The 24,990-nt window shown below is 43.9% G+C and overlaps 1 long non-coding RNA gene across 1 annotated transcript; it reads right to left on the bottom strand.

Annotated features, from left to right (window-relative positions):
• Window positions 1-1,422: 1,422 nt before the first annotated feature.
• On the bottom strand, window positions 1,423-24,582 carry LOC137517601 (uncharacterized). Its single transcript, XR_011020590.1, has 3 exons — window positions 24,359-24,582; window positions 2,450-2,677; window positions 1,423-1,900 (listed from the first exon to the last, which is right to left on the bottom strand). It is a non-coding gene; the product is annotated as an uncharacterized lncRNA (long non-coding RNA).
• Between the last annotated feature and the right edge of the window lie 408 nt (window positions 24,583-24,990).

The raw sequence follows: 24,990 nt of genomic DNA, 5'->3' as shown, positions 1-24,990 counted from the left end.
CACCATCAGGTGTTCGGCCGAACTCGAACATCACCCGAACAGGGTGATGTTCTGCAGAACCCGAACAGTGGCGAACACTGTTCGCCCAACACTACTTATAGCACAGCTTACCGCACTGCAATGCTAATCCTATGGCCTGTTCACAGTGTGACGTTAAAGTCGCGTTAAAAAAATGTTGCGTTGTGGTATCTCACTGCTTGCAGTGCATTACCCATCCACACAGACACGTTGCGACTTTAACGCCGCATTAAAATGCAACGTCCCACTGTGAATGCGACCTAAGTCTGGGAGGCTCTGGGAGCACAAGTGTGCATAAATGGTGACAGGCACAGACAAGAAACAGAAAAGTAACAGAAGCATTGGTAGAGAGTAAGGTTAGTGTGGTTATTGCAGATAGCATAGTAAGATCTCTAGAATTTGACTGCTTTGCTTTATAACCTTTGCTGCTTGGAGGCTATCTCCTGCCTGTGCTTCTAAGTAATGTGAGATACATTTAGGAGAAAGACTTGTCCTTTCTTAAAGTTTAAATGTTGGCTAATGCCTTGATGTTTGTTTTCATGTGGAAATTGTTATTCATGCTAGTCACATGGAATGAATAGATATATAAAGTCTTTACTGACGGATGGACTTTGATATTGAGAAGTCTCTACCTTTTCTACTGTGATGTTTTTGCATATGGGCTCTGAATTATTGATGCAATAAAAAAGCTTTCACCCAGTCGATGTTCAGCAGCAGGGGCAATGTGACTGCACAGGGGGTATGTGTGTTAGCTGGCTCTGTATTCATTTATGCATAGTTTTTATTTTCATTCCAGTTTTCTATGAGTGGAGGATCATCATTCTGGTCATCTAGAAAGCACTTTAGGAATTCAACTAGATATTTTATACTATATATTTTTGTAGAGGATACTATAAAAATTGTTTCCTGAGGTGGTCAGTGTTTGAAAATAGTGTTGAAAATAATTATATGTGGTTTTAAATGTAGATCAGCTGCTTTCTTTCTTTAATTTGGTATTTCTATACAGGTTATACGTTCATTATCATTGCATTGATGTTGTACTTCCTATTTAAGTGTACAGCTGTTATATTTTTTTCCTTGATATTAGCTAATCAAGTAAAAAAGTAGCATTATATTAATTTTGGAAATATGGAATATGGTGTATAAAATAATTTAGCATATTTGTAAGCGTTGTTTGCATTTTATGTGACTATTAAGTTGGCAATTATATTTAAATGTATATACAGTTGAGAACTGAAGTGTTCTCATTTGGTTAATTATCTTTACCAGCCTCTCATTTCGCTTTCATATCTCTGTGGAGGAAGGAATTCTCCAATGACAACAGTAGACCAAAACATTTGCTAAGCCTTTTAATCTCATTGCCAACCAAAGCTTTATCAACTGAAGTGGGCTTTGACTCTTGCAGTTATGTGCACTTTTGCACCTCAAAAGCTTATCTAAGACACAGCCACTGATCCATATGTCTGCTGTTGTTAAAAACATTAAAAAGTATCAAATTAAGTCCTTGTGTGGCCATCCAATATAAATAAGTTGACAGGTCTGTACAGGGTAGAATTAAACTGAAGGATTTAAATGCAAGGCAATGAATTTATAACAGGATTAAAGAATGGCTTAAGTAGGGGTTTGGATAGAAGAGAGGCTACATGTTCAAAGTAAAACAGGAAGAAGTCACAAGGTACTGACATCTGCAACTGCTTATAGAACTAGTTCTGAATTTCACAGCAAGAATAGTAATTATAATTACAAATGAAGCCCCATAATTAAGAGTGCATTATTTTTTTTTCTATTTTATAAAACACATGCATATTATAGGAAAAATGTCAAAGATGGTGTAGTAAGCTAGAACATCTAGTTTCAGTGCAACAATATCTTCCAAGGTAACCTAGAAGGAGAAACAAAAAAATATTGGATGTTGTAGACAATCATTCAAGAAAATAAATTGTACATATTACTGAGTTATGAACAATATATATATATATATATATATATATATATATATATATATATATATATATATATATATATATATATATATATGTATATATGTATATATATATATATATATATATATATATATATATATATATATATATATATATATATATTACTGAGTAATGAACAAAATATATATATATATATATATATATATATATATATATATATATATATATATATATATATATATATATATATATATATATATATATGTATATATATATATGTGTGTGTGTGTGTGTGTGTGTGTGTGTGTGTGTGTGTGTGTGTGTGTGTGTGTGTGTGTGTGTGTGTGTGTGTGTGTGTGTGTGTGTGTCTGTGTGTGTCTGTGTGTGTGTGTGTGTGTGTGTGTGTGTGTGTGTGTGTGTGTGTGTGTGTGTGTGTGTGTGTGTGTGTGTGTGTTATTATCTATATTCAACTTCCTGCATCGTCCCACCTCATGCAAAGCTAGGTAAGAGAGAATTAGGCATTATCAGTTTATTGTTTATATGTGTTCAAACAGGAAGTCATCACGGCCTCACTGCAGCAAGTAGAAGTGGTTCATTTTGCCAGTCGCCAATTCTTCTGATCTTCTCTGTTGGAGGAAACATGACAAAGAACTGCTCACTACCTCTCTCAGAGCCCTCTTGATGGATACATGCTGGACTTTCTCTTATTTTCTCTCCTATATAGAAATATGGAACACATAAGCTATCATTCATAAAAGCATGTGCGGTAAAAAAAATCTGGGCGGGAAAATGCAGCATTCAGTATTTTAGACTTCTGTGTGCTAATTCATAAACATTTTCACAGCTGCAATAGAAATGCGGTATTTTTCTGAAGCCCAACAGTCGGTAACATTGTTACAACATTGTTACATTCTTGCTCTCCATACAGAGACAGCAATACAATAAAAGAGGCATCCCCAACTTCCCTTTAGATGTGCATTTTTTGTTATACTGCCTCTCCTTACCCTGAATCTGCACTGAATCTGGCTATTAGTCTTTCTAAACAATCTATCTAATTGCCACAGCTTAGAAGAACTTCAAGAAATTTTATATTTGTAGGTTTTCTGTTGTAAAATACATTTGAAAACAGGTACCAAAGAGGTTAAACACACAGCCTGGGGTATTTATGGGAAGCCTTGTTTGTTCCTATCACTCTGCTGCTGCCTGGGAGATCTGTCTCCATTAACTTTGCTGTTATCACTCTCTTATCACCTCTTCAAAGCAGGCGGTAATTTACCTCATTCCTCGGGAATTTCAGCTTTTTTTTTTTGAAGTCAATAGTTTTTATTGTAATAATAGAGATTAACAACATAGTATATCAATATACATAAGTACAATAACACAGAGTATAAAACAAAGTAGTGCACATTATACAGAAGTGGTAGGGCCCAAGATATATATTATGGATGTAGGCATAGCATCAGTCCGCTATTACCCACCTCCTATAGTAGCAGGAGTATTATCCCTTACTGTCCTTCTACGTAACAGATAGTATTATCATGGGTAGGAACCAGAGCCCAAAGGGCATCATATCTGGCCCCTCGAACTAGGTATAGGGTAAGGGAATGTAATAAAATCCAAAAACCTTATTTTGACGTTCACTCAGTGTATTTGGGCCCAGTCAATCTTCTGAAGCTAGACAATATACCCTGGTAAGTACTTTAAGCCTCTTGTGGAAAACACGGCCAGGGAGGCCATTAAGAAAGTTAGAGAGTGGATAGAATATTTTAAGAGAGGAATATGAAGAAAAGAAAAGGAGAAACAGAAGAGAAAGAGAGTAAGAGTTCTCTTCTCAAGACCCTGCAGGTGAAAAACCAATGCCATGTATGAAAAGGACAAAGATTTAAAAGGTAACTGAGAAGGAATCCCTTCACACCTCTCATAGGCCAAATCAGCAAAAATCGCAGAGTCACCGCTATAGTCCCAGCATTACCTTTCCTTCATCAGATTCTTTGAATATTGACCACATTAGCCAACTGTTTTGATGGTTAAGGAGTCTACTGTGAGATTCCTGTACTATAGCTTCCATTGATTCAATAAAGCGCATTTCCCCTAGCCAATCCTGGATTGATGGGGGTATAGTAGATTTCCAATGCCTGGGAATAGTGAGCCTGGCTGCTACTAGCATATGTCTCAGGAGTGATTTTTTAAATTTCTTTATCGGGATAGGCAACATGAGCAACAACAGTGACTCTGGATTAATTGCAAGCGAAATATTTATACAAGAAAGAGTGACCGCCACTCAAGAGCTATAAAAGTATAAACTTTATTGATCAGATTTCATTCTTTACCAAATTTCCCCCTGTGCATAACCCTCCCCCCCCATAAAATTCTGCCTGAGACCTCAACGGGAGCGCTCCCCCAGACTTGCACATTCACACACCAACCATACAATCACGATCGGCCGATCTTTTTAGGATTGCACTTGTGTGTATAAATGGGTAAGAGATAGAGAGAGAGCGCTCCCGTTGAGGTCTCAGGCAGAATTTTATGGGGGGGAGGGTTATGCACAGGGGGAAATTTGGTAAAGAATGAAATCTGATCAATAAAGTTTATACTTTTATAGCTCTTGAGTGGCGGTCACTCTTTCTTGTATGGTCGTATGTGATTTAAGTGTACCTGCCTTCCTCAACAAACCAGGTTGGGTGAGCTAATTAATTAAAGGACCTGTGCACCGGATATCTTTAAATTGTTCAAGCGAAATATTTAGACATTTATCAATGATCAATGTTATTGTTGTCCAAAAGGATTGAAGTTTTGGACACGATAACCAAATGTGAACCATAGTACCCTTCTCTTCACCACATCTCCAACATAGGGGGGAAATATCGGAGTAGATATTGTGCAGTTGGGAGGGGGTCCTGTACCATCTAGCAAGGATCTTGAAAGCATTTTCTTTGCCTCTACTAGAGAGTGAAATTTTAGTGGTGAATAAAAAGGCTTGTGACCATTGTTTGCTGGAAAATTCAACACCGAGTTCAGAGTGCCATTTCTCAATGTATGTTGGTCTAGCATCGAAAATAGCTTGTAAAAGAATATTATAAAGTATACTAACTGTGTGCCGGTCAGGGGGGGAGACAAAACAAGATTTCTCAAAAGGTGTCAATGTTCGATTTAGGTAAGAAAAATCAAGAACCTGTTTCAAAAAGTGGGTCAGTTTAAAGTACTCATACCAGGGAATTTTCTGGCCATTCCCTTTGGCTTCCATTTCAACTTTGGTGGCTATTTTATTATTGATGACTAAGTCTTTGATTTGGATCTTTTCACCCAAAATCGTCTTGCTATGCATGCCTTCCCCCATGCCCGACACAAAGGCAGGATTTTCCCATACAGGCATACGTTCACTAAAATAGGACGATATTCTATGTTGTGATATTATTTTGTCCCATAGGGCTAATGTAGCTCTAGTGGGGCCTAGGGGATGTAAGCCTATATTCAGCCTGACTTTAGATGGTATCCATGGTAACGTTCCCAGCGTATTATCCAAGATGCCATTTTCTAAAGTTACCCATTGTTTAGAGCCATTGTTAACACACCACTCTTTGATTCTCGTAAGGTGGGCTGCTAAATGATATATTTTGGGACAAGGGAGGGCGAGCCCACCTTCTTCTTTGGGTTTGAAAAGCACCGAGGCAGCGATTCTGGGCCTACGGCCTTTCCAGATATATTTAAGCCACATAGTTTGAAGTTCCTTCCAGAAACTTGCAGGAATAGAGATTGGGAGTACTTGGAGTGGATATAATAATCTAGGCATAAGATTCATTTTAATTACGTTGATGCGGCCAACCCATGAATGTAGCAGATCTGTCCATTTGTCTAAATCTTTGTTAAATTGAGCTAATAGTGGAGGAAAATTTTCTTTGAACAAGTTGGCAGGGTTTTTGGTGAGTTTAATTCCAAGATAAGTAATATGATCTTCTTTGTAAATGAATGGAAAGGAATGCTTAAGCTGTTTCATGTCTGTGTGGTTTATGGAAAGATTCAGTATGCTACTTTTAGAAGGGTTTATTTTGAAATAGCTTACTTCCCCGAATTCGTGTAATAATTTGAGAAGGTTAGGTAAGGTAATCAATGGTTTTGTGATGAATAGAAGCAGATCATCTGCATAAAGAGCCATTTTATATTGTTTCTTCCCAACTTCCACACCGTGGACATCTGGGCATTGTCTAATGCTTATGGCAAGGTGTTCCATGGTCATTATATATAGTAAGCGTGATAGAGGGCAGCCCTGGCGAGTACCATTGCGTAGGAGGATAGGATCTGACAGAATACCGTTAATTTTCAGCTGAGCTGACGAGTTTTTATAGAGTATTGATACCATGTTATAGAACTGGGTTTCAGGACCAAATCCCAGAGCAGCAAGGGATCGACGCAGGAAGGCCCACGATAATCTATCGAAGGCCTTCTCTGCGTCGACCGCCAGCAACACAGCCGGTATCTTTTTCTTTTGGACGTATTGTGATAGAAGCAGTGTTTTATAAGTATTGTCCTTGGGTTCTCTACCTGGAACAAATCCAACTTGGTCTGTGGAAATGATAGAGGGAATACACTGAATAAACCTATCAGCTAGAATTTTTGCAAATATTTTTAGATCCACGTTAATAAGTGAAATTGGTCTGTAATTGGAGGTAATTACAGGGTCCTTACCTGGTTTAGGAATTAAAGAAATATGGGCCATCGTTGATTCTGCGGGTAGAAGTGTTTCTGAGGAGATATTTGAAAAGGCTTTGACAAAAAGAGGCGCTAAGGTAGAGGCGAAAGCTTTATAGTATTCCACCAGGAATCCATCCGGCCCTGGGGACTTACCAGATTTCAAAGTTTTAACTGTAGAAAGGAACTCATCAGAAGTAATCGGAGAGTTAAGTAATTCAGTAAGGTCTTTATCTAAACGTGGGAGAGGGGATTTCTCAAGGTAGGCGTCTATTTTAGGGGTTGGAGGGTCCGTAGGAGAAATATTGTATAGTTTAGAAAAATAACCATGGAACACCTTAGCTATCTCTTCTGATTTAGAGACCTTCAAACATTTAGAGTTTATGATGTGGGGGATATATGTAGAGGCTCGTTTGTGCCGTAAAGATGCTGCTAGTAGCTTACCACTTTTATTATTATGTTCATATAACATACCCTTGTATCTCAGAAAGTTATGTGCTCTATTTGATTCCAATAAGGTCTGTAGTGCTTTTCTACGCTCTAGCAGCTTATCCCTGTCTGCAATTAAAAGGGATTTTTTATGAATTCTTTCTAATGTTAATATTTCTTGCAGTAAAGATTTAATTTGAGCTGTATATTCTTTTTTCTTTTTTGCTCCTATTTGTATGAAATGTCCCCTTAACACACATTTGTGAGCAAACCACACAGACATGGGTGAAGCCTCTTGATCTGCTGAAGTATTAGCATCAATATAGTGGGATAGTGCTTTTTTTAAAGTAGCTGCTGAGTCTTTATCCTGAAGAGTCTTGTTGTTCATACGCCATGATCTTAAAGGAGTGGGGTAAGAGGGGAAAGATACTTGTAGGAATACTGGAGAGTGATCCGACCAAATCTGAGATCCAATCCTTGCTCTAGGTGACCAAGAGAGGATGGCATGGGATACTAAAAACAAGTCCAGCCTGCTATAGCTATTGTGTGGGTGTGAAAAAAAACTGTAATCTTTTTCGTCTGGGTGTAGGATTCTCCAGACATCCACTAATTGTAAATCAAAGAGAGTCTTCTTAATCCCACCAATAGCTCTATAGGGCTGACTAGAGACTCCCTTGGAGTTATCGAGAGCTGGGTCTAGAGTGAAGTTAATGTCACCTCCTATGATAGTATACCCCTCTCTAAATTCATCCAGGGCAAAAAGGGTGGAGCGTAAGGTGCTTATTTGATCTACATTTGGCATATATATGCCGGCTATGGTAACTCGAGTGTTAGCTATATTACATTTCAAAAATACATATCTACCCTGTATGTCTACTTTGGCCTCTAAGACTTCTGCAGATAGAGTATAATGAAGAGCAATGGCTACTCCTCTGGACTTAGACTCAGCATACTCAGCACAAAACCATTTAGGGTAATATTTGTTGTGTGATAAATCTGGGGAGTGCCCCTTCTTAAAATGAGTTTCCTGCAATATCAAGATTTGAACCTTTTCTAGGTGGCTCTGATATAGGATGTGAGATCTTTTCCTAGGCTCATTAAAACCATTGACATTAAGAGAACAAACCTTAAGAGCCATTAATTTCCTTAGTCTCAGAGAAACACTTTAGTATTCTGGCATTAGTTTGGAATTCCCCACAGGGGCAGGTCAGAGAAAGAAAAGAGAGAAGAGAGATAGGGAAGAAAAGAGAGGAAAGAAAGAAGGAGTGTGGACAGAGACAACCACTCCAAGTGAGAGAGCATACTAATTGCAACCTTAAACTCCAATACCAGGTTGCACCCAGCTCTGGTTGGGACACGTGGTCTGCCATAACGGGAGAGGGACCGATGGAGCCCTGTCTGGCCCCGCATGATTATTTGATAAATCGTTGTAAAAGAAAAGGAAGGAGGGCTTCTGTATTAACTAGGTGGTCAATTTGCAAGGACTATAGGACCTATATCATACTTAGATTCGTTTTAGTGATAGCATAATAAAACAGTAGAACAATGTAACGATAGAATAGAATAGAATAAGGAGCTACTTTAAAATTTTGCGTCACTGTCCCGTGCTGGCATAATGCAAAATCATAACTTACTACCCATGTCTTAGACCCCAATAAGTAGTACAGCAGTATTTATAACTTAACATAGCAGAATGTATTATTAGATCCAGGAGCCACTGCCATACTCATATCTAAACGTTACTATCTCTTAAGGTAATAGTACCAAATTCAATGCTCTTCCCTAGTGTCCCCTCCCCCCCACCCCACCAAGATCAGAAACCTCGCCTAAAACTTTGATTGAACAAAAGTTAGAAGCAACTTAGCAATATGGAATTTGGTAAAATAGATTATAGAGAGTAGCAGACATATTAACCTAGACATTTCCACTAAGTGGAACTTGAAGTGTTCGAGAGTTGTAACGTGGATCAGGAGGGGAGGATAGGGAGAGGAAAGAAGGGGGGGGGGGAGGGAGCACAGATGGGATCATGAGCGAGAGATACCATATCCTAGGGTCCAGCTGTTCATAGTATTATTGGGTAGAAATAACATGAAAAAAAAGGGAAAAAATATCCAGCGCAGAGGGATCAAAAAAGAAAAAAAACAAACACAAAAAAGTCAGCGCGCATGTAAAGTGTGGTTATTATAGCTCCAGTTCTTAAAGGACCACTAAGTAACATAGTCCAAGAAGAGAAAAAAAAAAACAAAACAAAAAAAAAACAGGCAAAACAGAGGAAAAGCATAAAAATAGTGTAAACTGTACTTGGAATGCACACGGAGGGCAAACTGAGGACAATCTTCAGGTATTACTAACGACCTTTGTGATTAAAGCTATGGTGAAGTCACTCGTCGGCTGTTGAGTTAGCAGGAGCGTTTGCAATGGATCTGCGGCCTCGTGCAGCTGGTCTTGCCGTGCCCCATCTTTCTCTCTGCTGAAGGGAGGTTACCGCTGGTTCCTCCTCTGGCCAGTCTGGTAGACTTATTGCTGATAAGGAGAGTTCATCTCTGATCTTAGGTAGATCTTCTATGCCTTGAAATATCAAAGTAGTACCTTCTTTCTTTATGATGAGCCGAAAGGGGAATCCCCACGAGTACTGCGCACCAGCTTCTCGTATTGCTTCCAGCAATGGCTTTAGTGCTTTACGGAGGAACAGCGTGTATCTGGAGAGATCCGGGTAGAGCTGTAGATTCACTCCATCAAAATCTATAGAGCCGGCTTGTCGCGCTGCGACCATTATGGCTTCTTTGGTAGCGTATGAATGAACGCGGCATATAACATCTCTCGGTATATTTGCCTTGACTGGGCCAAAGGCTCGGTGCGCACGGTCAATGTCAGTGTGAAAGTCTGGTCCTCTGTCTAGAAGAAGTCTAAAGATACCTTGCAGAGAAGGAATGAGATCTTCTGCGCCAGTCGCCTCAGGTAGGCCGCGGATCCTTATATTGTTTCGCCTGCTTCGATTCTCGAGGTCATCCATCTTGAAAACGTGATTAGCAAGTTTCTTATCATGTGAGCGTGATGCCTTGGTCAATTGCTCCACTTTTTCTTCCAGGGCCGATTGTGCTTTCTCGAGTTCATCCACCCGATTACCCACGTGTGTAACCTCCGATCGCACCTCATCGATGTCCCGCTTATATGCTTGTTCAATCCGTTGTGCGAAAGTTTCAAAGTCCTTTTTAGTAGGAATCGTGCGAAGCAGGGCTCGGATGTCTAATTCCTCCTCTCCGTCTGAGCTCTCTGGGGATGATTGATTGCGTGAGAGCTTACTTGCTGGAGAGGTGGGTTGGGACTGCGAGCGGAACAGCCTAGGCCTCGGAGAAGAAATGGCGTCATCCTCTTCTTCCCTGTTGTCACGGCGGGGCCGTGAGCCTGATTTACGGAAGTATGAATCAGTTCTCGTAGAGCTGTTCGCCCCCCTCTTGCCTTTCTTTTTAGTAGTCATCGCTGTAGATAGATCACGCTGTAGAAGCTATAAGCAGGGCCAGACAGCGGAGCTCCCCTCAGACACGTCTGACTCGTCTCATGGCCAGGCCACGCCCCCGGGGGAATTTCAGCTTTTCATGTGGTAACTGCTTTTATGAATTGACACTTTGCTCCGTGCTCGGTAAAGTCAGCTGTTTTCCTCCAGGAAGTGGTAATGCTTTATGAATGATAGCCATAGTGTAACAGGGAGGAGAAAATGAAAAGCTATGGGGCCTCATTTAACACCTTGATAAAAGCAGTCTAAAATATACTACAAATTATTTAAACGTTAAAACTACTGTGTACACAATATCATATCAGGCTGATTGTTAGTTAGCAGTATTTGTCAGTCAGTACTCAAATATTATGGTTGTTACAATAAAATATAGGAACTAACCAAGATCCAAAAATACATAGTTTTTTTTAAAGATTCTTTTTATTGAATTATGACACATAAAAAACAATTAAGACAACATATCCCCTAGAACAGATGGAGTATATCAACGATCTCATCAATAAGAAGAAGATTTACATCCATAAACCCATGTTCAAAGCATTTACATGGATAATAATATATTGAGGTATTAAACACATAACAATGAGTTTACATCTTGTATATCATGGTGAATAAACAGAGAAACTTCCAGTGGCTCTTATTATTATTTTAGTTCAATCACCCCGGGTATTTTAGGTGGAATCACAGACTCACTTATTCAGTACAACGGTCAAATTATGTTGCCATTTGTATATTTGTGCAGATATGCTCTGTATTATATAGCGCCATATCGCAACAGTTACTGTAATTTCTGTAGTAAGAGAGACAATATCATCATCCTTTAGCCTTTAACCCTCTTTTTAATATATATAGTTTAGTCTGAAACAGCCGTGTACAGATTTTTGACCCATACGTCCCATACCTTATGAAATTTGGAAGCACAACCCCTAGCAATGTATGCAGCTTTGTATAAGTGTAGAGAGGAATTGATTACGTTTTTCCAGCATGAAAGTGACGGGGGGTCCTGTTGTTTCCATTGTAGTAGTATGCATTTTCTATAGTAATATAGTAATAATCCAATTAAAGATCTCTGGGCTCTCGTTGGGGCCTGTTACTTCACCAAGAAGACAATGTAATGGTTCTGGGTGTACATTTATTTTGGTTATACGTGTAATGTATTTGCATATTTCAACCCATTGTGTAACTATTCTAGGGCATACCCAAAAGATGTGGTCAAAATCTGCTGATGCCTCCCCACATCTCCAGCAGTTACCAGAGTCAGCCAGATTAAATTTAGCTAATTTAACTGGGGTCATGTACGCTTTATGTAGTATGTTAAATTGTATAAGTTTATCTTTAGTAGCAATTAAGTATTCAAAAAGTTTAAAAAGGGCATTCTCCCAGTCTTCATCGTCAATACTAGGGATTAAGTTGTCCAGGGCTGTTTATATATCGATGAGTGAGGTTCTGTAAGAAGAATTATGTGTTGGTATAGGGCAGATAAAGCTTTTTTCAGGTCTTCTTTTTTAAGAATGTCTTCTAATTCAGTAGTTTGTAACCTGACTAATCCGTCTTTATATTGAGTGTGAAAGGCATGTCTTATTTGGATATATCTAAAGAATTGTGAGTTAATTAAAGATAAATTTTCTTTTAAAGTGTTAAAATCAGTTAAGGTACTGTTAGAAATAATGTGTGACAGTTGGAAGACACCTTTCTTTTATCCAGATAATTGGGTCAGGAATTTTAAAGAATTGTGTAAGGATTGGATTGTTCCATAAAAGTGTGTTGGGAGAAAGTCGGTTATAAGGGGCTTTGTACCAGGAGTGCACCACATTCCAGACCCTAATGACGACTTTCATATTAATTAGTAGTGGATATGGTGCTTTTAGACCTCTGTATAAAATCTGTGCTGGTGCTTCAAATGAGCCAAAGTGTGCCGCCTCCAGAATCATGGAAGAGTTAGAATGGTCCTGGTCCAACCACCAATGAGCTGTGACAAGTTGGCTAGCTATAAAATATTTGTACAATATACAATATTTGTACAAGTTAGGAAAGGCTAAGCCACCTTCGGTCCATGGCCGTTGTAACTTTCTAAGACTGATGTGCGAGGTTTTATTATTCCATAAGCTACATATTAAAGAGCAGTGGTGCTCACCGCCAGGTCGTGATCACGCTTACGCGTGGATTCACGACCATTTTGACGCATTCCGCCTCGGACACGAAAATCCGTGAATAGATTTTCAACCACGAAAATCTACTTCGGCTTCGCGTGAATGCGGACAGAAATCCGCATTCACGCTCTTGAAAACCGGTGCTGAAGTCGTGGTTTGCGGAAATGCGTCAAGCTATGCGGAAGTGACACATTGCAGGCCAATCAGAGTGCCCCAGCCAGGCCCTAGCAACCAATCACAGGAGGGGAGCTATGCCCTCCCCTCCTGAATATAAAGCGGCGGCCATGATGGAAAAGCTCTGTCCTTGCTAGACTGTGGTGCTGAGAGGATTATCTCCAGGCCATTGTTGTTTGAGCAAGTGCATTTATTGTGTTAAAAACAAAGCGGTTTTTTTGCTAACACTGCTCTTATACTGTACAAAGTTAGCTAGTCAGTGAGTGATTGCTGTAGTTAGTTGTAGTCAGTGTAGTGTAGTGGGAGTGTGGGAGTCTAGTGATTATTTAACTGTGTGTAGTGCTGTGCAGGCAGGTTCAGTGCTGCAGTGTAGTGGGAGTGGGGATTATCTGTGTGTAGAGTGCAGGCAGGCAGGTTAGTGCAGCTGCAGTGTTCACTTGTATATTCCAGTGACAGTTATACACTTGTACTATTTGCAGGCAGCCAGTCACACCGCCGGCGCCGCCACTCTCTGCCAGCGCTGTTCATTCATTCTGTCAGTGACCTTGTGCCGTGCCCAGTGCCCACTGCTCGCTCGCTCGCTGGCATATGAGCATCTCATTACACAGTGTGACATCCTTGTGTGTCCACTGCATCCTTCAGTGACCTAGTTGTATATCCAGTGCCCACTGCTGTGCCCACTGCATCCTTCAGTGACCTTGTACTGTGGCCACTGCATCCTTCAGTGACCTAGTTGTATATCCAGTGGCCACTGCTGTGCCCACTGCATCCTTCAGTGACCTTGTACTGTGCCCACTGCATCCTTCAGTGACCTTGTACTGTGCCCACTGCATCCTTCAGTGACCTAGTTGTATATCCAGTGCCCACTGCTGTGCCCAGTGCATCCTTCAGTGACCTTGTACTGTGGCCACTGCATCCTTCAGTGACCTAGTTGTATATCCAGTGCCCACTGCTGTGCCCACTGCATCCTTCAGTGACCTTGTACTGTGCCCACTGCATCCTTCAGTGACCTTGTACTGTGCCCACTGCATCCAGTGATTCATTACTAGCAACATGTCTGGCAGGGTTTCGCGGGGTGAGAGGAAAGGGAGTTCAATTGCCTCAGCCACTTCTGGGACTGCTCCACGTCCAGGGAGAGGACGCCCAGCTGTACGTGATCGTGATGCAGCAGAAAGGGGGGCAGCAAAGCCTGGGCCGAGTCAGCGGACGCCATTGTCCAAATATTTTAAAGTTTCTGGTCCCCGTGTGGTGGTTGAGCAAATGGAACCTGACGTACTCATGGACATCATGACTTCCTCCCAGACCTCTACTGTGAGCACCACTCCAAGCAGTAGCAGCAGCAGCCAACATCCCACGCTTGTTGTGACATCCACCCCAGCACCCACTGGTCAGCAGCCCTCCCAGGATGACAGCGTTCTGTCCCTCAGTCCGGCATCTGGGTACCTGCTGATGCAAGAAGCTCAGGACTTACTGGGGACTGATGTGGCAGAGATTGAGATCGGGCCACAATCACAAGCGTTGTTGAGTTCTGGTGATGAAGAAGAGGGGTCTGTGTCTGGGGATGTAGGGACAGAAGAGGAGGCGGGGGAGTCAGAGGAAGAGCTGGATTATGATGATGCTGCTGATGATGACGACGTTGTGGACCCTAACTATGTGCAGCCTGCTGAGTCCGTGGAAGAATGGTCAGAGGCAGAGCAGGATGACGAGTCACCTCGGCCTAGGCAAGGATATCGCCATATGTCAGGCAGGGGCAGGGGCATCGGCAGCAGTGGGCGTGGAGGAAGTAGACAGGACACTGCTTCAGCCGGCACCACCACCATGCAACCCCCGGCAACTACTACCACACATTGCTCCTCTGCACCCTCTGCTAGTGGGGGCCGCAGTAAATTAAAGTCACCAGTGTGGGATTGCTTTGAGGAATGTACTGATGACAAAAGGTATGCGGTGTGCAGGTTATGCAGCAAAAGATTGAGCCGTGGGAAAAGTCTGAGCAAGATGGGTACCTCATCCCTCCAGGGCCACCTGAGAAGCCGCCACTGCCGCGAGTATGCGGACTTTAAGAGGAAGCAGGCACTGCTGGCAGGGGTTCCTGAGAGCAGAAGGCCCACCAGCGCAGCAGCATCCTCCCTCCCTCAGAGTCGTGAATCCCCCACAGCAGCAGCAGTAGTAGCACGCAAGCGCTCTTCCACCTCGGCTGCTCAGGACACAGACATTGAGGCTGGCAGCCAGTGTTCGTCTCTCTCCTCTGTCTCCCCTGCATCCCAGCGTCGTCAGACCCTGCTGAGCGACACCTTTCAGGGTCTGACCAAGCCTCTGCCTCCAAGCCACAGGCGGATCCGCAAACTAAATGGCTTGCTGGCCCGGGCCATGGCATCACAGCTGCTTCCCTACTCCCTGGTGCAGGAGGGGAGCGCCATGCGGACGCTGCTCCAATTTGGCATCCCCGAGTGGCAAGTCCCCAGTCGCCACTATTTCAGCAGGAGCGCGATCCCAGCACTCCACAAGTTTGCGGTGGAAAACGTGGCCCGTTCCCTGGACTACTCTGTGGGCAAGCGGGTCCACGTGACCATGGACTCGTGGAGTAGCAGATTTGGGACAGGTCGCTACCTGTCCTTTACGGCCCACTGGGTGACATTGATGGAAGGGAGGGAGGACAAGAGCGCATCAGCCCAGCTAGTGGTGCCACCACGCGGGATCAGGGGGGATGCAGAAGGGTCCTGTCACGACACTCCCTCAGCACCCGGAAAGCAAGCCCGCCTCGGCAGCAGCAGCGCCAAGCCTCGGCACTGCCAAGCCCTTTTAAAATTGGTGACCCTGGGGAAGGAGAGGCTTACGGCCACCAACGTCCTGGCCGCCCTCAGGAAGCAGGAGCGGAGGTGGCTGACCCCCAGAGGCCTGGAAGTGGGGTATGTGGCAGCCGATAACGGGGCCAACCTGGTGGCAGCAGTGCAGCAGGGAAACCTCCAGCACATCCCCTGCTTGGCCCACGTGCTCAATCTTGTGGTGCAGCGCTTCTTGCGCACCTACCAGGGGATGAGCGTGCTGCTGCAGGATGCCCGGGCGGTGGTACGCTTTTTCCGCCTGTCAGCCACTGCCTCTGCACTCTTGTCCACCTTACAGCAGCAGTATGGAAGGCCACAACACCGGCTGATCATCGACATGCCAGTTCGCTGGAATTCGACTCTGGCCATGTTGGAGCGGCTGTGTCAGCACAGGCTGGCTGTTAGGGCCTACATGCTAGACCCAAGTGTCCCCAGCAACCAGCAAGTCCCCATGATTACTGCCACTCAGTGGACACTGATACAGCAAGTATGCCTGGTGCTGAGTCCCTTCCTGGAGGCAACCAAGATGGTCAGTGAGGAGCGGGCCTCTGTGTGCCAGTGGGTGCCCTTGGTTTGTCTACTGGAGCAGGCAATGGACAATTTAATTGAGCGTGGGGATGAAGCCCTGAGGCAGTTGGAAGAACAGGAGCAGATGGCAGCACAGTCCAGCTCAGAGGAGGGCTCACAGCAGGTAGTGGAAGAGTTGGAGGTCCCTAACCTGAATGAGGAGGAGCAGAGTGCAGCAGGCGTTGTACGTGGATGGCGGTTTGAGGAGGACAACGACATGGCACAGGAAGAGGACAGGCATGCGTTATGGGACAATGGCGAGGACGAGGAAGATCTTGCTGGCAGGGCCCACTTGTTTCCCATGGCTGTGCACATGTTGCGCTGCCTTCGCAGGGACCCCCGGGTGATCCAGATGCGTTCAAGGGAGGACATCTGGATTACCTTGATGCTTGATCCCCGTCTGAAGGGGAAGCTGGGAGACTTAATGACGCCATCCACCACCGAGCAACGCACAAGGGAGTTGAAGGAGGCCCTTGTGCGCAGACTACTGGAAGCATTCCCCCAGCCTTCCACCCCAACTGTAACTGCTCTGCCAAGCCAGCAAGAGGTGCCTGCCATTGCCACTAGCAGCACAACAAAAACCACCAGCAGCAGCAGCAGCAACTGGCGCCCCGGAGACCTGAAGAGCCTAAGCAAGAGCCTGTATGCAGTGCAGCAGCCCAGAACAGAGGTGCCCGCCACAGCATCCACCACCAACCAGCACAAGCAACGACTGACCACCATGGTGTCTGACTATATGGGGTCATCCAGCGGGCTCAATGACACCGACAGCCCCGTGGACCCCTTGGAGTACTGGGTCAAGAGACTGGACATCTGGAGCGAGCTTTCCCAGTACGCCCTGGAACTCCTATCCTGCCCTCCTTCCAGTGTCCTCTCAGAGAGATGCTTTAGTGCGGCCGGTGGCGTGGTCACAGAGAAGCGCTCTCGGCTCTCCCACGCCTCTGTGGACAAACTCACCTTCCTGAAAATCAACCAGGCTTGGGTGGAAGGTGAGTTCCTGGCCCCTATTGTCGGACACAGGGGGACATGAAGTGGCTGCTGCATGTGCTGTTGTTAACTATGACTGCCTTTATAAAGACATTTACTACCTGCCTAGTGCCTACCTTGGTTAATTTTTTGGTGTTATGGTACTACTACCAGTAAGTTGCCATGGTCCTCCTTCTGAGCTGCTGAACTGACCGCCCGCTTTGTCCTCCTGACTCAGTCGCTACTACACTCTGCGTTCACACTGCCCGGGTCGCTGGGTGCATTTAATTTTTTGGCCAGCACAATGACGCTGTGCTACTACTACTGTGCTGCTGCTGCTGAACTGACCGCCCGCTTTGTCCTCCTGACTCAGTCGCTACTACACTCTGCGTTCACACTGCCCGGGTCACCGGGTGCATTTAATTTTTTGGCCAGCACTATGACACTGTGCTACTACTACTGTGCTGCTGCTGCTGAACTGACCGCCCGCTTTGTCCTCCTGACTCAGTCGCTACTACACTCTGCGTTCACACTGCCCGGGTCACCGGGTGCATTTAATTTTTTGGCCAGCACTATGACGCTGTGCTACTACTACTGTGCTGCTGCTGCTGAACTGACCGCCCGCTTTGTCCTCCTGACTCAGTCGCTACTACACTCTGCGTTCACACTGCCCGGGTCGCCGGGTGCATTTAATTTTTTGGCCAGCACTATGACGCTGTGCTACTACTACTGTGCTGCTGCTGCTGAACTGACCGCCCGCTTTGTCCTCCTGACTCAGTCGCTACTACACTCTGCGTTCACACTGCCCGGGTCACCGGGTGCATTTATTTTTTGGCCAGCACTATGACGCTGTGCTACTACTACTGTGCTGCTGCTGCTGAACTGACCGCCCGCTTTGTCCTCCTGACTCAGTCGCTACTACACTCTGCGTTCACACTGCCCGGGTCGCCGGGGGCATTTAATTTTTTGGCCAGCACTATGACGCTGTGCTACTACTACTGTGCTGCTGCTGCTGAACTGACCGCCCGCTTTGTCCTCCTGACTCAGTCGCTACTACACTCTGCGTTCACACTGCCCGGGTCACCGGGTGCATTTATTTTTTGGCCAGCACTATGACGCTGTGCTACTACTACTGTGCTGCTGCTGCTGAACTGACCGCCCGTTTTGTCCTCCTGACTCAGTCGCTACTACACTCTGCGTTCACACTGCCCGGGTCACCGGGTGCATTTAATTTTTTGGCCAGCACTACGACGCTGTGCTGCTACTACTACCACCAGTATGTTGCCGTGGTCCTTCTGTGCTGCTGAACTGACCGCCCGCATAGTCCTTCTCCTGACTCAGTCGCTACCACCACTGCACTCTGCGTTCACACTGCCCGTGTCCACTGACAACTCTGCTGCGATGTCATTGCTAATTGCTGCAAAAAAAACAAAAAAAAATATTATAAAAACCTCTCTGGAGCCTTTTTGCCGTCAGCCACTCATCCTCCTCCAGCGGTACCTTCGCCGCCAAGTGCCATTGGAACTCGCCTTCACCTCTTTGACTGCTTAACGCGTATATCCCTTTTTAAAACCACTTATTACCAATTAATAGCCCCATTTAAAGTGTTGATTTCACTTTAAAATCCATTTTCTCTAGAAAAAAAAATTTGGGGGGAATTTTTTATGTTGAAGTTATGTTGCTCCTTATCACCTCGATAATCCATGCTATTTGGGGGACTGTAGCATGTATGGGGGCTTTGTTATTAACGTTAAAAGAAAATCCGCCTCCGGGCGTGAATCCACGCGTGATTACGCCATTCACGGAAAAAAATCCGCGTGGTTGCGTGGACGCGACCGCAAATCCGCATGCGGCGGGGCCGAATGCGGATTTTTTTTTTCAACCACGCGGATTTCCGAATTCGTGGATGAGGCACATCCGAGCATCCCTGTTAAAGAGTTAATTTGTATAAAAAAATGTTTTGAATCCATATGGGGGAATTTCTGAATCTGTATGTGTATTTGGGAAAAAGTTTCATCTTAATTAAGTTGATCCTTACTTTTAATGAGAGGGGGAGACATTTCCAGGCAGCAAGTTTTTGCTTGGTATACTGAAGTAGGGGAAGGAGGTTGTCTTGGTAAAAGTCAAGCGAATCATGGGATATCCATATACCTAGATATTTAATTTTGGTGACTGAGTCCAGTAGGGTTTGTATAGGTGCATTTTGAGTAAGGGGTAATAATTTAGACTTAGGCCAGTTAACATATAAACCCGATAAAGGGAAGTAGTTATTAAAGACATCAAGTGCACCTTTAATAGAGCTGCTAGGGTCTTCTAAATAGAGTACCATGTCATCAGCATACGGGGACACCCTCTCCTCCAGCCCCCCACGCGAAAGCCCTTTAAGTGTGTATGTTGGTGTAAAGCCGCTGCAATCGGTTCTACGGCTATCGCGAAGAGGGCCGGAGAGAGAGGGCACCCCTGCCTTGTGTCTCTATATAAAAATATATCAGAAGATATCGCCTGACCGATTTTTATATTAGATTTAGGACTATTATATATTAACTTGAGGCAGGAAACAAATTTGGGGCCAAAGCCAAACTTGTCCAAAATTCCCAAAGATACATCCATTCGACCGAATCAAATGCCCTCTGTATATCCAGAAAAGCAATTGCTCTCGGGGTAACTATATCAGAGGACATTTGAATATGGGTATAGATACGTCTTTTATTTATATCTGTTGTTTTCTGTGGCATGAAACCTGTTTGGTCTGGATCTATTATTTCTGTTATGTATTTATTGACTCTGGAAGATAGGATTTTAGTAAGTACTGTTTGATCATTGTTTAGTAACGATATGGGGCGATAGGAGCTACATTCCAGTGGGTCTTTCTCCGGCTTAGGTATTAAAATTACATGTGCTTGGGAAAAGGAGCCTGGTAGGCCGCTGCCCGACAAGCTATTATTATATAATTTGGTTAGATGTGGGGCCAATATTCTTATATACCTTTTATAGAATTCGATTGGTATCCCGTCAGGGCCTGGGGATTTCTGGGAAGGGATGGATAGGACTGCAACCACCACTTCCTCCTCCGTAATATCTTTATCTATTGCTTGGGATGAGTCTATGTCTAGAGTTGGTAGCGTTATCTGGGAAAGGAGACTGGCAAGTTGCGCTTCGTCACCTATGAATTTGGAGGTATAGAGGTTCTCATAATAATGCTGGAATTGTAACAGAATTTCAGAGGGATTAGCTGTTATGGCACCGTTCTAGATGTTTGCTAATAATTTGCCATTTTTGTCTCCCTTCTCAAATACAGCTTGTTGCCACTTACTTGTTGTGAGAGAAGTTTTAGTTAAATCTGTCATGTGTAAGTTTAATAGTCGCTTGCTTTGCATCATGTTAGAGTAGGAGTCATCATCAGGGGTGGCTGCATATGTCGTAGTAGCTTTGTCTTCCTTTTGAACTAGTTGCGTTAAAGTAAGATCATGTTCTTTTCTACAGGATGAAATCCGATTGATGTATCCCCCCCTAATAGTGGCTTTAAAGGCATCCCATGTGTTTTGGGGAGTAGCTGTACCTACATTAATGTCCCAATAATTTTGGATGGTTGAAGAAACTGCCTCTCCTATATCTTTATCTGAAATCCATTTTGGATGTAGTTTCCATATAGATTTATTGCGATATGCACCAATGTACAAAGTCATCTCAAGTGACGCATGGTCAGATAGACCGCTAGGTAGGTACGCTGCTGAGTGAACATGAGTTAGTAAATCTGTGTTACCAAATGCCAGATCAATACGGGCCGAAGATCTGTGAGTGGAGGAAAAATGGGAGAAAGCAACTCTCTCAGAGTTCTTCCATCTCCAAATCTCAGTGAGCGACATAGCATCTGCCCATTGTACTAACTCAGCATTTGGCACTCTAGAGCGATTTGTGGAATCTTTCGGGGCTTCTAGTATATCATTGAAGTCTCCTATAAGGAGCAACTTGGCTGGAAGATATTTTTGTAATTTAGTCATTATTTGGTGTATTAATACAGTTTGTAATGGGGGAGGAGCATATATTCCTACTATACAGAAAACAACTCCAAAGAGTGATATGTGCAAGATAATGTATCTTCCCTCCGGATCAATATATGTGTGCAGCATTTTATATGTTAGTGCTTTACTGATTAGGATCGAGACCCCTCTTGAGAAAGTGGAATAGGTTGAATGTACAGCCCTGCTCACCCAAGGTTTGTGTAGTGTTTTCACCAAGGGACTGTCTAAATTAGTTTCCTGTAGGATAAGAGTATTGGGTTTATATTTGTGAATGTACTGAAACATTAAATGATCTCTTGAAAGAGGAGCGTAGCCCCCTAACATTCAAAGAGATTACTTTAACCGGAGTTTCCATATTTTAGTAGTAGAAATATCAATACATGTGAGTTAGATTTGAAAAAATGTTTACATATCACAGGCAATTCAACAGTGGGATATTTCAGAATACATACAGATGTAACATGGGAATTATGTGCATAAAGAAACTTCTTCCTATACATACAAACATATAAACAGTACCCTGCTGCGGTAATAAACCTGAACATAAACAGATAAACAATTACCACAGCTTCTTCCCTAACTAATATAACACCCAGGTACCTAGATCCGTTCCAGACCACAGGTATTTATGTAATCCAGGACAATACCTGTGTGTGGGGGTGACAATGAGAAATAGAGCAGTTCCGCTGCCCAGCAGCACCCGGTTATGCTTTTACTACCAGGAGTCAGAAAACTTTAATATTAACAATTAACATTTCTGTTGCGTCACTGGGATAGTTACATCATATAAGCATACATTATGTACCCGCACTCTGTGTTATATATTGCACATGTACAATTGTATGTTAAACTAGGAACACCTCTCATGCGATGAGGGAGCATATATGCAAGGTGTCTATCAGTGGGCCCCTGTGGGAGGGGCCCCAGTGACGGGCAGAGGGAGGATCGGGGTATAAACTGGCCTATTATAGTCACAGCTCAGTGATGGGACCCAACCCTGGCCGGGGTATAAGGCCCCCCCCGCAGCAGCCCACACCACCCATCCTACTAGTGGTAGAGACAGAAGTTTAATGTAATGTGAGGATCAGGAGTCCCAAACACCACAGCATATCACTGCGCAGCAAAGCACAGCTAGCATGAGGAGTATTGCTTAAGTAAGGTTTTTGCTACATGCATAAAACGTCCAGTTGACTCATTTCAGTAGAACTGTATTAGGTTATCATTTTAAGGAAATAAAGATATATGAACATAGGGACCGGTTATTCATATTCATCCTGACTGAGTAAGGGGTAATAATTTAGACTTAGGCCAATAACATACATTTGACTAGCTGCACATTTAAGCTAGAACAGAGTAAAGGTGCTGCCCGCCCCTCTTTTCCTCTCCTTCTTTTTCATTTAATCACTTCTCTTTTCCTTTCTGATGTCCTCCTTTCCTATTAAATCATCTAACCAGGTGTATATCAGCAAAGGGATGACTTTATAGTGCTTAAAAAATGTGCCCTCTAGTGGAAACACCCTTATTGTTATAGTTCTCTATGGGAGGAGGTTCAGGGAATGCAAGAGGTAATTGCACTATTAGGTATTGCTAAGTAATTACGTGCATTACTCCAATATAGCTATAGAGCAAGGTGATGGAAATTTACCTATAAGGTTGAAATATGCATATATATATAATATAATAATAGCGGGTAGTAAACCTTTCATTATGAAAGAGAGGAAAAGAAGCAAATGCTTGTATTATAGACAATATATAATCGCTAGAAGGAGCCATGAGCATTACTTGATGCAGCACGGCTACTATATGCCATGCAATGGGGGATCGGTCAGTTAATCTAATCTATGAATAAGAGTATACCAACACACCACCCCTCTCCTAACCCTTGAGCAAGATATAGCATAGCCGGTCACCTATCTTATGATTAAGGTATTAGCGTATTTTATGCAGTAGCACATCCAGTTCAGTAGCACATAACTTTTTAACCATCCTGGCGGTCTAATGATTTTCGCCAGGAGGCAGCGCAGCAGTTTTTTTTTTTTTAAATCATGTAGCGAGCCCAAGGCTCGCTACATGATAGCCGCTGCTCAGTGGCATCCCCCCGCCCGCTTCGATCGCCTTCGGCGATCATCGATCAGGAAATCCTGTTCAAAGAACGGGATTTCCTGGAGGCCATGGCGACAGGGCGGGATGACGTCAGCGACGTCGTGATGTCATTGGGAGTCCCGATCCACCCCTCAGCGTAGCCTGGCACTGATTGGCCAGGCAGCGCATGGGGTCTGGGGGGGGGGCTGCGCGGCGCGACAGATAGCGGCGATCGAGCACGGGGCAGCGGCAATCGGTGTGCTGACGCAGCTAGCAAAGTGCCAGGAAGGTTAAGCATAGCATGAGACCCATTTTTAATGCATATACCCCAGCATTTGTTGCAGACTAATAGCAATATAACAAATACTATACAGATAGAACGAAGAAACATGTCGTGGCATAACAGGTTGAAACTTGAACAAAATGCAAAATCAGGTTAATAAACGATGCTGGCTGTAGAGAGCACAGAGACTGCAATCTTTTCACGAGTGCCCTGCCATCATACAGCAAGAATTATCTGCATAAACATTTTATGGAGTAGTTCATGTCAAAGGGAAGACGATGGTATTGCTGGAACATATGATTGCTAGGCACTTTGCAATGTGTTTCTGCCTGAGTCCCGCAGCATATCAGAGCCACTAGATAACAGAAAAGTCTGCAAGTGTACATCAATGGAGGGTTAAGTTCCCGGGCGAAGATAAAAGATGTGCAGTGAAGGGGATGGAGGAGTGGCTTCCATCATATAGAAGGGAGGAGTTACCTTTCCCGGGCTAAGGGGAGTTAACGAAGCCAAGCTTAGGATATGCAAGGCGGGAAAGAGAAAGATCACTTTGCTCATCATGAAGCAACCAAGATGGCGTAGTTAAAAACACAGTTTAAACACATGGTTGAACTACAAAAAGCAAGTTACAACCCATTAATAAGTGTAAGGCAGTTCAGAAGGCAACATACTCAGGGGAAACAATAAAGTTCCTGTACTCACGTATAAGCCAGCGTTATAACCTGGCCGTGTGGAAAGCCTTATTTCTTCTTCCCTTGCTTTTTAAGAGCATCCAACCAGGTAGTAGCCTCATCAGGAGTTTCAAAAAAATGCACCTTATCTCCCTCCTGCACACGTAATCTTGCAGGGAACAGCATAGAATACGGCAGCTGTAGCTCACGTAGCTTGGTTTTAGCTTGCTGGAACGAGCGCCTCTGCTTCTGTGTCTCATTAGTGTAGTCTGGGAAGATCATCAGACGTGTGTTTTGATAGTAGAGATTTCCTTTCTTTCTTGCTGCTTTTAGGATTTCGTCCTGGTCTTTGAAGTTCAGCAGCTTCAGTATAATGGTCCTTGGATAATTGCCTGGGATTTCCTTCCGTGTGGTTAGGCGGTGCGCTCACTTAACCGCGAAGAATGCGGAGAATGTGGACTACGGGAGCAGCTTTTTAAGGAGAGATTCAATGAAGGACACCATGTCTGTTCCCTCTGCCTTCTCTGGTATCCCAAGAATGCGGAGATTACTTCTCCAGTTGCGATTTTCAGCATCAACAGCACGAGTCTCCAACTGTGTGAGTCTCTGCTGGATGCCTGGAACAGCGATATGATGCACCTGGACTGTGCCCTCCAAGTCTGA

This window comes from Hyperolius riggenbachi, chromosome 5 (assembly GCF_040937935.1).
Source record: "Hyperolius riggenbachi isolate aHypRig1 chromosome 5, aHypRig1.pri, whole genome shotgun sequence".
Classification (NCBI taxonomy): Eukaryota; Metazoa; Chordata; class Amphibia; order Anura; family Hyperoliidae; genus Hyperolius; species Hyperolius riggenbachi.
The sequence above is the reverse complement of the archived record's forward strand: the minus strand, read 5'-3'. Positions and strand labels throughout refer to the sequence as shown.